Genomic DNA, 15,542 nt, shown 5'->3' with positions numbered 1-15,542 from the left:
AGGCCCTGCTAACTCGTGTGGTTTGGGTGTGGATTTCACAATCTCATTTGTACTTATTTCACACTGTGTTTTATTTATTCTGGAGACCAAGGAGAATGAAAATTTTAGAAGAAACTTAAAAAAACAAAATCCCACCATGGGTAGCTGGTGGATCATAGTGTTGGAAATCCCAACACAGGCAGTATGTTTATTCATAATGATTTATTCTCTGTAGTTTTGGGGGCCTGTTCTATAATATAAACCCCAAGAAGGGAATAGAAAAACTCAGTTATAAAGAAGAAGAATTCCCACACTCATTACTTCTGCCCGCGGCCTTCAGTTGTGTTTATCAGGACACCTTTGCCAGGTAAAATTGTGTACATTCAGACACAGACCCAGCTTTGGAAGCAATTAAAGCAGGAAGTCAGGCAAAAATAGACATCTGGTTTTTTATTTTTGTATCAGATAGTGAATGCTTAGAGCTTATTTATTTAATTAATTTTGAGAAAAGTTATGTGCTTTTGAGGGAAACAAGGCTCCTGTCTCTAAGTGTGTGCTCTTCAAGGTAAAAGACCGAACTGTAGACAGATACATTATTGCTTTACTACCCTAGCGAATACCACTCAGACAGGCTGTATTCATTCAACACAGACATAAGCACAGCGCTGGGTTTGCTGCTGATTTATAGGAAGGTAACGATGGCTGATGGGCTTGCGAGAACTATTAATGGGTGACAACTTTTCTTGGAAATTGGGTGATATCTGGAAGGGAGCATTATTGGGAACACAGCCCTATTCAGGCACTGTAACAGTTTACAAAGTCCATTCATGTGTATCATCTGACATCAGTTGCACTCATTCATGTAGCATGCTCAAGCCTAGAGATACAGGTGAAGGCATTTCCCAGATAGCCCTCCTAAGCTCATAGCGCAGCTGATTCTTAGAGCAGTCTCTATGGCTAGAGTTCTCTAACTTTCTGGGTGAGTGAAAGGATTTGTTGAGAGGGAGGAACCTGTTGTCTGGAGTTAACGATGAGCATGTGTACCACAAAGGACACGTTTGGTAAAGTGGGGAGGGGTCAAGTTCAGTGTACCTTTAGTAGGGAACTGGAGACCCTTAGAGTTCCATTCAGTCTCCACTTACACAAACTTCACCCTACAGCATTTTCTGACTCTATGTCTACCACCGTTCTTCGTCTCCAGAAGTTCAGATGGAGGAAGACACAAACCTCGTATTTGTACATGGAAATGACTCGATTTTCAGACAGCCCAGGGTCTGTAATGATGATGACAGTACCGGTGATTGTTCTTTCTGAAAAGCTGGGATGATGCAAGGCCCCAGGTGAATTCATAGACTCTGTTATTTAGAAATCTAGGAAACAGGTCTCAATTGCTCTTCTTTTACCCACCGATTGAAACTAGACCCCTCAGGACTCTGTGCTGGCTCGTTTATGTCAACTTCACACAAGCTGGAGTCGTTGGAGAGGAGGGGCCTCAGCTGAGAAAATGCCTAAGATCGGGCTGTGGGCAAGCCTGTGGGCATTTTCTTAGTTAGTGATTAATGGGGAAGACCCAGCCCATTGTTGGAAGTCCTATTCCTGGGCAGGTGGTCCTGGGTTCTATAAGAAAGCAGGCTGAGCAAGCCAGTAAGCAGCAGCCCTCCATGGCCTCTGCATCAGCTCCTGCCTCCAGGTTCCTGCCCTGCTTGAGTTCCTGTCCTGACTTCCTTTGATGATGAACAGTGATGTGGAAGAATAAGCTGAAGAAACATTTCCTTCCCAAGTTACTTTTGCCATGGTGTTTCATACAGCAATATGAATAGTAAGTAACCCTAAGACAGAGTTCAAATCACCAAAAGGTAAGTTGATGTACACACACACACACACACACACACACACACACACACACACACATACACTGCTTTTTTTTTCTGTGTGTGTGTGCAGTGCATGTGGAGGACAGAGGTTAATCTCAGATTTCCTCAATTGCCCTACACTTCATTTAATTGTTTTAAAATTTGTTCCTTGGTACTTTCTTACAAGAATACAATGTATTTAAATTATATGTACCCTGGCATAACTCGTTTGACTTCTCTGGGACTCCCCTCCAACTTCATGTTTTTTTTTAAATAACTCACCCAGTTTAATTCATATGCATTCATGTGAATGTAGGGTGTCCACTCTCCCCATATTTATTCAATATAGTACTCAAAGTTCTAGCTACAGCAATAAGACAAAAAAAAAAAAGAAGAAGAAGATCAAAGGGATACAAATTGGACAGGAAGAAGTCAAACTTTTACTATTTGCAGATGATATGATAGTATACATAAGTGACCCCCAAAATTCTACCAGGGAACTCCTACAGCTGATAAATTCCTTCAATAATGTGGCAGGATACAAGATTAACTAAAAAAAAATAAGTAGCGCTCCTATATACAAATGATAAATGGGCTGAGAAAGAAATCAGAGAAACATCACCCTTTACAATTGCCACAAATAATATAAAATACCTTGGAGTAACTCTAACTAAGCAAGTTAAAGATCTGTATGATAAGAACTTTAAATCTTTGAAGAAAGAAATTGAAGAAGGTATCAGAAAATGGAAAGATCTCCCATGCTCATGGGTAGGTAAGATTAACATAGTAAAAACGGCAATCTTATGAAAAGCAATCTATAGATTCAATGCAATACTCATCAAAATCCCAACACAATTCTTCACAGATCTGGAAAGAACAACACTCAACTTCATATGGAAAAAAAAACCCAGGAGAACTAAAACAATCCTGTACAATAAAGCAACCTCCAGAGGCATCACTCTCCCTGAACTCAAGCTCTACTATAGAGTCATAGCACTAAAAATAGTTTGGTATTGGCATAAAAACTGACATGTGGCCGGGCGGTGGTGGCGCACGCCTTTAATCCCAGCACTCGGGAGGCAGAGGCAGGCGGATCTCTGTGAGTTCGAGGCCAGCCTGGGCTACCAAGTGAGCTCCAGGAAAGGCGCAAAGCTACACAGAGAAACCCTGTCTCGAAAAACCAAAAAAAAAAAAAAAAAAAAAAAAACAAACAAAAAAAAAAACAAAAAAACAAAAAAACTGACATGTGGAACAATGGAACTAAACTGAAGATCCTGACATTAATCCACACACCTATGAACACCTGATTTTTGACAAAGAAGCCAAAACTACAATGGAAAAAAGAAAGCATCTTCAACAAATGGTGCTGGCATAACTGGATGTCAGCATGTAGAACATTGCAAATAGATCCACATCTGTCACCATGCATGAAACTCAAGTCCAAGTGGATCAAAGACCTCAACATAAATCCAGTTACACTGAACTTGATAGAAGAGAAAGTAGGAAGTAGTCTTGAATGCACTGGTACAGGAGACCACTTCCTAAATATAATACCCGTGGCACAGACACTGAGAGAAATGATTAATAAATGGTCCTCCTGAAACTGAGAAGCTTTTGTAGGGCAAAGGACATGATCAATAAGACAAACCAACAGCCTACAGAATAGGAAGAGATCTTTGCCAACCCCACATCTGACAGAGGGCTGATCTCCAAAATATACGAAGAATTCAAGAAACTAGACATCAAAATACCGAACAATCTAATAAAAAAGGGGGGCTACAGATCTAAACAGAGAATTCTTAACAGAAGAATATCAAATGGCTGAAAGACATTTAAGGAATTGTTCAACATCCTTAGTCATCAGGAAAATGCAATACCATCTTACACCTGTCAGAATGGCTATGATCAAAAACACTGATAACAGCTTTTGTTGGAGAGGATGTGGAGCAAGGGGAACACTCCTCCACTGTTGATGGGAGTGCAAACTTGTACAGCCACTTTGGAAATCAGTGTGGCAGTTCCTCAGAAAATGGAGAATCTATATACCTCAAGACCCAGCAATACCACTCTTGGGCATATGCCCAAGGAATGCTCAACCATTCCACAAGGACACATGCTCAACTATGTTCATAGCAGCATTATTCGTAATAGCCAGAACCTAGAAACAACCTAGATACCCCTCAACTGAAGACTGGATTAAGAAAATGTGGCACATATGCACAACGGAGTACTACTCAGCAGTAAAAAACAATGACATCATGAAATTTGCAGGCAAATTGATGGAATTAGAAAATATCATCCTGAGTGAGGTAACCCAGACTCGGAAGGACAAATATGGTATGTACTCACTCGTAAGTGGATACTAGATGTAAAGCAAAGGATAACCAGACTATAACCTACAGCTTCAGAGAAGCTTGCTAACAAGGAAGACCCTAAGAGGGACGCACAGATCACCTAGTGAAGGAGAAATAGATGAGATCCACATGAGCAAACTGCGGGTGGGGGGATAGCAAGGGAGGGCAAGGGATGAGGGATGAGAAAATAGAGGAAAGGGAGGTTCAAGATGGAACATGGACAGTGGGAGACCAGGGAAAGAGATACCATGATAAACGAAGACATCATGGGACCAGGGACAAACAGGGTGCTGGGGAAATTCCCAGGAATCCACAAGGATGACCCCACTTTAGGCTACTAGCAATGGTCAAGAGGGTGCCTGAACTGGCCTATTCTGGTAATCAGATTAGTGAATACCCTAACTGTCATCATAGAGCCTTCATCCAGTAACTGATGGAAGCAGATGCACAGATCCATGGCCAGGCGCCAGGCCAAGCTCCAGTAGTTCAATCGATGAGAGAGAGGAGGGATTCTATGAGCAAGGGACATCGAGATCATGATGGGAAAATATACAGAGACGGCCATCTGAACTAGTGGAAACACATGAACTGTGGACCAATAGTGTGGAGCCCCCCATGGGACTGGACTAGGCCCACTGGGTAGGTGAGACAGTTGTTTAGCTTTAATTGTTTAGGGGGCCCCCAGCCAGTGGGATCGGGATCTGTCCCTAGTGCATAAGCAGGTTTTTTTGGAGCCCAGTGCCTATGGTGGGACACCTGTGCAGCCTTGGTGCAGGGGGAGGGGCCTGGACCTGCCTCAATTGAATGTACCAGGCTCTGCTGACTTCCCGTGGGAGACTTTGCCTTGGAGGAGGTGGGAATGGGGGTGGGTTGGGGAGGAAGGCTGGGGGCACAGGAGGAGGGAGGAGAGGGGAATCTGTGGTTGGTATGTAAAATGAATAGAAAATTCCTTAATAATAAAAATATTAATAAAAAAGAACTCACTTCGCTTAATTCATATGCATTCATGTGGATATAGGGTATATGGTGCCATCCAATGGAGCATGGGCAGCCTATTTTGGGCCTATTTTTGGCCACAGCACAGAAGAAAACTGGTCTTTCTTCCCTCAGTGGCCACCAGCTTCCAACAGTGCCTCAGTCTCTGCCCTTTTGTTGCCGGAGAGTTGACTGGCTCGATTTTGTCTTTTGTCTCTCACTTAACCTGGGGCTCATGGATCTGGCTTGATGGCCAACCATCAACCTGTAGGGACCCACGCATCTTCTCCTCTCTGGTGCTGGGGTTCCAGGTGATGCTACTGCACCGAGGGATTGTATGTGGGTGCTGGGGATCTGAGTTCGCAGCCTCATGCTCGACAGCACACACTTTATTGACTGATCCATCTTCCTCACTCTATAAATCGACATATTTTGTAGTAATAATAACAACGGTGTTGTAATGCCACAGCATTTGGCAATATCATGTCTCAAGCTTGGTCCTGAGAACATCTAGATATTTCAGTACTCCTATGTTATTTCCCTACAAAAGTAGCCTATGTGGACCAGCCCATGGACCACAGCAGGGATTAACTCTGCCTATTCAAATGTGTTGGGCCTATTACTGTCTACTGTGAATTTTGCTTAAATACAGGCCCAGGCTGGCACTTTACATATGACAAAAATGCTAACAATTGTCTTGAGCTTTATGAGCCTGGAAAGCTGGCTTTGATGATTTGATGCTCACTGGGGGGTGGGGGTGGGGCTTTAAGACCATCTAGTCTTAGGTGGGTTGTGTTGTGTTTAAGGGAAAGCGCAGAAACAAATCTTGTTTGTTTTTGAGAGTTAAGTGTGCTATTGAGAATAAGAAAGCTTCCAGACTCCAGTGGGTTTCCTTTCCCTCTTGGGTAATAGACTAATCCCTCAGCTCTACTAACTATTTGCTATAGAAAAACTAATTTCACTTCTGCCAATAAAGTTCTTAGATAAGTTTGATTTTCTCTTGGTGAAAATTAATATCTGTCTGTTTGCCCCAGTTCATCTCTTTGCTAAGATACAGTGGAGGCTTGTTTTCTCCAGCCTGGACTATGACCAGGCCATATTTGTCTACAAAGAAGCTGGGAAATTCAGATGGGCTGGTCTTTCCCTAGCACTTGGCAGGTGTGGTCTATATGTTCTAAATGTCTTGTAGTTGGCTTGGCTTTGAAGATGGTGTTTTATAATCATGCAATAGTGTATTGAATAAGAAAACACAAAGAAAAATATAACTTAACACTTATAAAAATGAGAAGGAAAAAACACGTGTGTGTGTGTGTGTGTGTGTGTGTGTGTGTGTGTGTATGTGTGTGTTCATGTGCGTGCAAGTAAATGTGGAGGCCAGAGTGAGCCTCGAGTGTGTTATTCCTCAGAACCATCCACCTAGTGCTTTGAGATGGGGTCTCTCCCTGGGGTCTGGACTCACTGATTAGGCTAGGCGGGCTGGCCAGCCAGCCTCAGGGATCTGTTGTCTTTGTCTCGCCAGCTCTAGGATGACCATCCTGCCACCACCATGCCTGGCCTGTGAACAGTGTGTGTGCTAAGGGTCCGACTCAGGTCCTCGTACATGCCAAGCACTCCCAAAGCTCTTGGAGACAGAGCTTTATACTACATTTACATTTCTGTTTCCTTTCTCTAGAAATGGAAGTTGATGTTGCCTCTGCTTATTGGAGCCTGGGACTCCCAAAATTTTAGCTTATAGGATGAGGCTTTCATTTTGTGCGTGAACATCACTGGGATTGTGGGAGCTTTGGATTCACATATATGCAAAAACCAATCATGCTGAGCAATTACACATCAACAGATTTTCCTTGACTCATAGTGGGCTAACAATCGCTTACCAACATTTTCTCATTAAGGTATTTGGGGGTTGTTGGAAGGATTAACACCAGGCAGAATTGTGGATTCAATGAGCTTTGTAGGGAGCCAGTGTCCCACAGAAACCAAGCAGGGGCTAAGGAAACCGGCAGTTTAGGAAAGGAGATTGGTCAAGTACTCGGCAGCTGCATGCTCTCGGTATGCTTTGTATGGCTCCCAGCTCTGCTCTCTTTTCCTCCCAATGTCCATAGCCACCTGTATCCTCCACGTTCACTTGAAAAAAACTATTTGTTGCTAGTGCCCTCCAAGTACCTTGCTTCATGAGAGCAAGGAGTATGTGTGCTTTGGTTTTTGTGATATCACCAGGGACTAAGGATTGCTGAACATATGTAGCACATGGCAGTAAATGTGTGTTGAGGGTAATGCCCCACCTTGTTGGGCTTGATGAATTAAGTGTTGTATGTATGTACAGCAACTTGGCCCATGCACAGAAAAGATTTGCTAAGTACCTGTTCCCTTTCCTGACACTCTCAAGTCCCACTCTACTCTTTGTAAAAATTCCTAACTTCTAGGCATCTAGTATTCAGGTGTCCCTTGAAAAACCTCTTCTTGGGAAAGGATTTGGTAAACACCTTGAACTTCCAGGGTGAATTAAACCAAGGGATGACCTTGCCTAGGATATCAAAGCCTGTTTTCAAGTTGTGGAAATCACAGGATCTGGTCCTTATTAAAGGAAATCAAAGTAAGAGCTCAGCAGGAGTAAAACTGGAGCCCAGGACCCCGTCAGACTGCCAGTCCTTTGCTCTGCTGGTGAGGATGGCTAGTGCAGAGAAAATCTACTGTCTTGGCTAGTGTTGGTATTCATGACGTCAGTCAAGTATGTGTTGGCTGAAGTGAACTAAATGCACTGTGGAAGCTTTTGGCCACACAGCCAGGAGACTTGAGATCTAGTCTGAAGTTGTCTGTTAATCAATTTACAGACAAATACATGTGTCATGTGAGAAAACATCTCTCTATGAGTAATGTGATAGTGACGTGTCTCAGGACCCCCAGGTAAAACAAGACAACACAACATACACTGTACTTACCTGTCCTCTGGATTATCCAGTTTCATTATGCCTTGACTCAAACTACAGTGTGGGTGGCTATAGACAAACCTCTGGAAGAGATTTTTTTTTTAATGTGTTTGTGATAATAAAATGATAACACATGTTTGAGAAGGGAATTTGGAAAATGAAAATAGCCATCAGGAAAGTAAAAATTGTAATCTTCCCACTAAGATTATCATTATGAACATTTTTGGCATATTTCATTCTATTATATTGTTTTTACCTTTCTATTTGTATTCATATATTGTATAGGTCTGTCTTATGAAATATATATGTATATATATGTACATTTATATGTATTTTTTTTGAGACAAGATTCCATTTTACAGCCCAGGTAGGCCTTCTTGCTTCCTTTCCCAAGTGCTGGGATTACAGCAGTTATGTTTTTTTTTTTAGTTAACATATCATGAATATTTTCTTACAGAATAACTATCCTTCAAAACTGTGACTTTCATTAATTATGGATGTTTGTGCTGTAATGTACATAAACACTTAACTGCTGTTGGTTTTGTTTCTCATTTTTCTAGTTGTATGTGGTGCCAATACAGAACTCTTGGCTTACTACCTCATTGTTCTGGCTTTTCAGTCTCAGTAAATGCCATTAGCACCTCTTGAGGCACTCAAATCAAAAATCTGGGAGTGGTTCTTTCATTTATTAAAATTTCTATTTTCTGTATAATATCTGTTTATAATTTTATATATTTATATATATAAATAATATATATAAATATATATAAATATAATATAATATATAAATAATATATATATAAATAATATATATATATAATTTCCTTTAACTATTCATCTGATGATGTATGTCTAGGCTGGTCCCATATCTTGGCTATCATAAATATAGTGCTGTAGTAAACATGGATGTGCAAGCCTTTCCGATAAGCTGATTCAGCAGTGTGTGTGTGTGTGTGTGTGTGTGTGTGTGTGTGTGTGTGTGTGTGTGTACCACCCGAGTGATACAGCTGCATCATGTAGTACTTCTATTTTCAGGCTTTCCATGGCTCCCTATTTCCTGCATCCTCTCCTGTGTTTCGTGACGGAGCTGTTTCTGTTTGCCGGAGAAGTAAGTAAATGGATGGCTTTCACTTCACTTCACTCGACATTTCCAGTTCTGAACTGTGTTCCGAGGGTGCAGGGGCAAGAGTGACGTTGTCTGCCTTCCTGAAGTCTGTGTAGAGGAGACAGTAGAGAAATAGGAACACCACAGTGTGTAAACACAGCAGTGGAGCCTGGCGGGAGTGGGAGGAGGCTGCAGCCACGCCCCCCTGCACAGCCCCTCCTCCGCACAGAGGAGGTCTACCGCGGGTCTATCATTTCTTCCTTTCGGTGTCAGCTGATTTTTTTCCCTTTATTTTATTTTACAATACCATTCAGTTCTACATATCAGCCACGGATTCTCTTGTTCTCCCCCCTCCTGCCCCCTTCCCTTCCCCCCAGCGCACCCCTCATTCCCAACTCCTCCAGGGCAAAGCCTCCCTGGAGGACTGCGATCAACCTGATAGACTCAGTCCAGGCAGGTCCATTCCCTCCTCCCAGGCCGAGCCAAGCGTCCCTGCATAAGTCCCAGGCTTCAAACAGCCAACTCATATAATGAGCACAGGACTTGGTACCACTGCCTAGATGCCTCCCAAACAGATCAAGCCAATCAACTGTCTCACCTATTCAGAGGGCCTGATCCAGCTGGGGGCCCCTCAGCCTTTGGTTCATAGTTCATGTGTTTCCATTCATTTGGTTATTTGTCCCTGTGCTTTATCCAACCTTGGTTTCAACAATTCTTGCTCATATAAACCCTCCTCTTTCTCACTAATTAGACTCCCAGAGCTCCACCCGGGGCCTAGCTGTAGATCTCTCTATCCAGTTCCCTTGGTCGTTGGATGGGGTTTCTAGCACGACAGTTAGGGTGTTTGGCCACCCCATCACCAGAGTAGGTCAGTTCCGGTTGTCTCTCAACCATTGCCAGCAGTCTATTGTGGGGGTGTCTTTGTGGATTTCTGTGGGCCTCTCTAGAACTTTGCTTCTTCCTATTCTCATGTGGTCTTCATTTACCATGGTCTCCTATTCCTTGTTCTCCCTCTCTGTTCTTGATCCAGCTGGGATCTCCCGCTCCCACAGGCTCTCTTTCCCTCGACCCTCACCCTTCATTACTCCCACTCATGCCCAAGTTGTTCATGTAGATCTCAGCCATTTCTCTGTCATTGGGCGATCCTCTTGTCTTTCTTGGGATCCTGTTTTCCAGGTAGCCTCCCTGGTGATGTGAGTAGCAGTCCAGTCATCCTTGTTCCACCTCTAGTATCCTCCTATGATTGAGTACATACAATATTTGTCTTTCTGAGTCTGGGTTACCTCACTCAGGATGATTTTTTCTAGATCTATCCATTTGCCTGCAAACCTCATGATGTCATTGTTTTTCTCTGCTGAGTAGTATTCCATTGTGTATATGTGCCACAATTTATTTATCCATTCTTCAGTTGAAGGGCATCTAGGTCATTTCTAGGTTTTGGCTATTACAAACAATGCTGATATGAACATAGCTGAGCAAGTGCTCTTGTGGTATGATTGAGCATTTCTTGGGTATATGCCCAAGAGTGGTATAGCTGGATCTTGGGGGAGATTGATTCCCAATTTTCTAAGAAAGCACCATATTGATTTCCAAAGTGGTTGTGCAAGCTTGCATTCCCACCAGCAGTGGAGGAGAGTTTCCCTAGTTCCACATCCTCTCCAGCATAAGGTGTCTTTAGTGTTTTTGATCTTAGCCATTCTGACAGGGGTAAGGTGGTATCTCAGAGTTGTTTAAGTTTAGGGATGAGATTTGGTTTCTGGATGATCTTTGAGGGACCTTCTGGCTTTAAAAGTCTTTCATCATTATAAAATCCATGGGTGTATAATTTCTGGAGCTTGGGTTCTGCTGCCTTGGGCAAACTTGTGCTCACTTGGAACTAAAATACCTATGTCACCTTTACCCCAGCCACTGTAGCGAGCAAAGGAGAGATGGACAAATAGGTCAGCCACGTGCAAATGATCAAGTGTGGGAGAGCGAAGCCCTTGGAGTCCCTTCCTGCCCAGAGCACTCTGGGCACACTTACATGCAGTTCTGAGGTGTGAGTTCCGGGCTGAGTCCCACACCAGGGAGGTAAAGATTTTACTAACAAGGTTTTATGGAATCTATTAGATAATTGCAAGACCCAGGATGTTTCCAACCTAATGGGACATCAGTGCAACTGAACTCCCAAACAGCTGTCATTCATTTTGGGGTAAAACTTGTGAATTAATCCCTTTATGTCTCTCCCCCCACCCATCCATTCCATTTCCTTTTAGACTGTAAGAAGTATGCCTCAGTTAAAGGTTAAACTTTTGAAACTATTCAGAAGACAAATTCTTTCAAAGCTTTGTGTGGAAAAATATTCTTTTAATTCAATTTGGTGAGAGTTGCCAGGGTAGCAAATTAAAGATTTATTACCTGGGAATTTTTGGATCACAACTTAACACAGGTCTGGGTGCTTTATTCTAAAATGTTTGGAGTTTTTCCAGCCATCCGGCTTTCTACTTGGGCCAGGTATCGGAGGCATTGCCAATGCATTGATTGATTAATCAAAGCGGTGCATGTTGTGGATTCTGTTCCTATGACAGAGAGTTGTACACAGAAGATGTTGAGACAGCTTTTTGATTATTTTTTTCTCACCAGATTATTGTGTGCTGGCAATAGTTTCATATCATGCTAACCACATAAAAGTACCCCCCAGTTAGACAGATAAAGCCTGGAGGATTAGCATAGCTTTGAAAAGGGGTGTGTGTGTGTATAGAAGCCAGAAATCTTGGTGTTATTTCTCAGGAGCTAAATCTTGGTTTTTTCTTTTTTTTGTTTGTTTTGTTTTTTGTTTTGTTTTGTTTTTTTTTTGAGACAGGATCTTACTTGGTGTGGAGTGTACTGCTTCTGCTAGACCAGCTGGCTGCTGATCCCAGGAGAATCCACTATATCTGCCTTCCCAGTGTTGGTGTTACAAGTGCATGCCACTCTGCCCAGCTTTTAGAGCATATGAACACATTTTAACTAATTCTTTGAGAATTTCATACTATGTATTTTGACCATAGTCACCCCAACTTGCCCCAACTCCTCACAGATCCACCTTACCTCCCAAGTCGGCCCAACTTCGTATCCTCTTTCTTTCTAAATAACCCACTGAGGCCAGTGTGTGCTGGTGATAAACTCTTTCTGACATCCACTGGAACCTGGGAAGTTGACCAAGGGCCACAACCTTGAAGAAAACTGACTGTCTTTCTCCCAAAAGACACAAACTGTCCACAGCTCCTCACCTGGAAGGGGGTCTGTGAACCCTTTCTCTGTCGGAAGGGGGTCTGTGAACCCTTTCTCTGTTGGAAGGGGGTCTGTGAACCCTTTCTCTGTTGGAAGGGGGTCTGTGAACCTTTTCTCTGTCAGCGCTGGAATGTTAACTGATGTCCAGCTCGTTATGTGGGTTCTGGGGACTGAACTCAGGTCCTCACACTTGCTCAGCAGAACTTTGCTGATTGAGCTATCTCCCCAGTTCCTTGTGAGGACATGAACTCATCAAACCACATCCAAGGTCACCAACCAAACAGAAAAATGAGGGTCTTGATAATGGTCCCTTGTAGTTATTTGACCCAGATCAAATGCAGGAAAGTGAACAGGTATTTTAAACTTCAGAAACTTCAGGACAAATGGAATGTTTCTCATCTAAACTCCCTTAAGGCCCACGAATGGATGCACTTTTTCTTGGTTTTGAAATTAATTTCAAGTCCGGGGAGTGGAATACATAATGTGTGTAATAATTTCAAAGTGAATCCCAGGGAAATTAAACATTAAATCTGGCTGAGATTTCCCATTATAGGAATTACTGAATGTGTGCCATTAGCAAACATCACTCGGCAACCTACTGTATCCGAAGCTGCGAGGTTTAAACAAATACTCCAGCGTAACATTTCACTTATTAGGAGGCGTGACCAAACAATCAAATTACCAAGAATACAATGGGAGTTCTAAACAGTCTGGCGTGTAAATAATACTCCTTTCACCCTGCATCAGACCTTGCTCTCTCTTGGGTACCCCTGAACCAAAAGCCACAGCAAAGGTGTATAAAGGAAGTTTAAGGTCCTCGTCCAGTAGAAATAAAGACCATTGGAGTTTAGCTCTCCTTCCCACCCTCTCCCATTGGCACTACTTTTGGCTTCAACAGGCACCCTTAGCCAGCTTCTCATTCTCCTTGTGCGTCTTTTGTTATATGTGATTTATTTTTCCTTGAAAGCCTCACTACAGACTGGAAGTGAAGAGCACCCTGAGTCTTGTTGGTTGGGGTGAATAAGTGCTTTCCGAGTGCCCTTCTGAAGGGCTTCTATGTTTGCAGATCTTGCAATGTGCAGACACAACACCTCTTCCTCGGCTCCCATGTGTGAACACATGAGTCTTCACACAGTGCCTAGGGACCCAGCTACTCTGCTCACATGATCCTTCTGCCTGAGGCATCTTTGGCAAAAGTCACAGGTCAAGTGATTCCCTAGGTACTGCTTCATTCCATTGAGTTCCATTCCCATGGGTGTGGCCAGGAGACTGAAAGTTCACCGTGGCCGGCTCCCTGGGTTCTGCTCCCCTACTTCCCCTTCATTTCCTCTCTTCCCTGCTTTGCCTTCTGTTGTTCTGGGACAAGGTCATGTGTGTATCCTCAGCTGCTCTGGAACTCATTATATAGCTCCAGGCTAGCCTTGAACTCATGATCTTTCTGCTTCTGCCTCTGAAGTTCTGGGATCACAAACATAAGCCTCCACACTTTGGTTTCAGCAGACCACCCTGTTCATGAAGAGCTAACTCACTAGGTAGAATAAAGCTTTACATAAAAACAACCCTAATAACAAACCCACCAGGTTCAAGCGGCACTCACTCATGCCACCAGGCACAGCTGTCCACATGTTTGCTGGGGTGTGAGCATGTGGGGAGCTTTAGGCATGGGTCCCAGAGCAACCTTTTCTGTGGCAGCTGCTAGAAGGACCAGGTCTCTAGCATGGTATGGATGGAGCACTTAGTCTACTAGTGACCACAGAAAACAAGTCCGAGGCTGACACACAGCTCAGTGGTGCAGAGGTTTGGTTCTTAGCACCTCGGTAAACAAATGACTACATAAAGTACAAGAAATTAAACTAATGACTGGTACATAAAATTAATATAAAATTTAAAAAAGCTAACCATGGTGTCGTGTACTTGCCATCTCAGCACTCAGGAGCTGGAGGCAGAAGGATGTGGGATTCAAGGAAGTCTCAGTTACATAGTGAGGTCAAGGCTTGGACTGTATGGGATGATGTCTAAACACGATAAACAAGAAGTCTAAGCCACTGAAAGCTCAGTATGCCTGCCTGAACAATGGAAGGATGATGAGTGATTTCTGAATGAAGGAAAAAAATCACCCTAGGTCACCTGACCAAAACTTTCTGAGTTGTATGTCTAACAAGCGGCCTTTACAAAACTGAATGTGGTTGTAGGTGGACCCGGCTGTGGTCAACATCTGGGCTGCACGTCTGAGCTGTGTGGTTGGCACTTGTGAGATTTTTTTTTCCAGATCTCCCCTCTGGGCCTGTTGCTGTCTTTGTACAATCTGGGAAGGGAACCCCTCAACCCCAGACAAAACCAGAGTCCTTTCTGCTCACAGGTATATTGCCACTTGCAGCCCGACAGGGACGTAAGAGTCCCGATGCACAGCACAGAGCCTCGGTATATTTTTCCGTCTATGACAATGTGGAGATGGAAAGTTTTTTAAACTAAGCCGAAAACACCCAGGAGCTGAATCTCTAACACATAAAACAAAAATCCCAATTTAAAAAGTGGAAGGAAATATCACTTTGCTGCCACGCTAGACATAGTGTTAAGAATTTTATTTTCTGCTTTTCCAAGAACCTCTCCCCCAGAACTTTAGTCCCGCGAGACTCACAGATGCAAGGGAAAGGCCCTTGCCCCAGCCTGCACCCCCAATCTCCCTCACGCACAGTCTGTCCACCCACCCAGGCATCAGCAGCAGGGTTGGGCTTTTCAGGAGACTGGAGTGTTTTCTCAGCTGCTGTCTTTTGCTCGCCTCTCCAGCAAAAGGAGGTGTGTGAGATGCTGGGAAAGGGCTCCAGGAAAAGAAGCTATCTGGGCTGTCTGAAGGAGGAAATTAGTTGGAAACAGTGACATCACTCAGAGATAAAATTCACAGTGTTCTTTCCCTTTCGGGGAGCACATCACTGGCTTGCGAGAGGCTGGCCGACTTTGATACACTACAGGTTCATATCCGTCCCAGCCGCCACTCACCTTTGAGGAAATTCTTTTTGTCTGGGTATGCTAACTGCTTGGCTGACATTGTCTAGGGCAGAAGTTCTGAGTCACTGAAGAGGCTAATCAGCGTAAGAGG

The sequence above is a fragment of the Peromyscus leucopus genome, chromosome 19, assembly GCF_004664715.2.
Source record: "Peromyscus leucopus breed LL Stock chromosome 19, UCI_PerLeu_2.1, whole genome shotgun sequence".
Taxonomy (NCBI): Eukaryota; Metazoa; Chordata; class Mammalia; order Rodentia; family Cricetidae; genus Peromyscus; species Peromyscus leucopus.
This window is presented reverse-complemented; position numbering follows the sequence as displayed.